This window comes from Ailuropoda melanoleuca, chromosome X, assembly GCF_002007445.2.
Source record: "Ailuropoda melanoleuca isolate Jingjing chromosome X, ASM200744v2, whole genome shotgun sequence".
NCBI classification, from domain to species: domain Eukaryota; kingdom Metazoa; phylum Chordata; class Mammalia; order Carnivora; family Ursidae; genus Ailuropoda; species Ailuropoda melanoleuca.
In genome coordinates, this window is record NC_048238.1 from 109,659,878 (window position 1) to 109,661,124 (window position 1,247).

Genomic DNA, 1,247 nt, shown 5'->3' on the forward strand with positions numbered 1-1,247 from the left:
CCCTCCCCTCTGAGGCCCTCAGTTTGTTTCTCAGAGTCCATAGTCTCTCATGCTTCATTCCCCCTTCTGATAACCCCTCCTTTCTTCTCCTACCCATCTTTCTAGTTCTTATGTTCCATAGATGAGAGAAACCATAGGATAATTATCTTTCTCTTGCAAAAAACTTCTAAAAATTCAGATCAATCACAATATCCCCTTTCCAAAGTTCCTCCACAATTCCGCCGCCTCCTCAGAAGTCACCATGACTAACAATCTAGCGTGTGTTATTTTAATTTTTTTAATTGATTTTTCTTTCTTTGAGAAAGAGTGTGTGAGTGGAGAGAGGGGCAAAGGGGGAGGGAGAGAGACTCTCAGTGTCTCTCAGGACCCTGACATCATGACCTGAGCCGAAATCAAGAGTTGGATGCTTAACCAGCTGAGCCACCCAGGCGCCCCTAGTGTATGTTATGTTAAAGATGACTATGGGTTTTTCAGAGGTCTGCTCTAGGAATATACTGTTTTTACTCAACATAACAGGTAATACTATGCGTATTGATCTGCTGCTAGCTTTTGTCCACTTAATAAAATGGATGCAGGATCTTCCCATGACAGCACATATCGATCTACCTCACTGTGGAAACTACTCCCTGGAATGTTAAAGATTGTATATACCATAATTAATCACATAATTTTTTTTTCCTGGTGGAAACATAGGTTGTTTTCCCTTTGTCATATGATTCATAAGATGAAAACAACATCTTTGAGTATGAATCCTTGGGTAGACATGAATGTTTTCTAATAATACATACATACTAACATAGACATTGGGTTAGAGTGGAAAGGGTGTGAATAGATGAACATTTCATAAATACATCTGAAATTTTATTCAAAAAGTGGTATGCCAGTTTGCATTCTCATAAAAATTGGAAATGGTTTAAGATTCTGCAACATCAACAAGACATTTCCCCCTTTATGTTGAGAATGAAGGATTTGGCCAGAATGACCAGCAGCCAGGGGAGGAGACCAGCCAGGACACCCTCAGTAGTGAGGGGCATTGAGAGCATCCTGGGGAAAGTGATGGCCAGAGCCCATGAGAGAAATCAAGTACAAAACCAAGTCCAGAGAGCCCCAGGCAGACTGGCAGTCAGGGTTCTGAATCTCGAGTTCAGCTACAGGGGAAAGGGACCAAAAGGAGAGAAGGTGGAGAGGCAGAGGAATTCAGGAGAAAAAAACATGGCTGGGCTGGGGAAGTCTCTGAATCATTATTA

The 1,247-nt window shown here is 41.8% G+C and overlaps 1 pseudogene; it reads left to right on the plus strand.

The window, feature by feature from the left end:
* LOC100468517 overlaps positions 1 to 1,037 on the plus strand; it is a 4,740-nt pseudogene extending 3,703 nt beyond the window's left edge.
* The last annotated feature ends 210 nt before the right edge of the window (positions 1,038 to 1,247 follow it).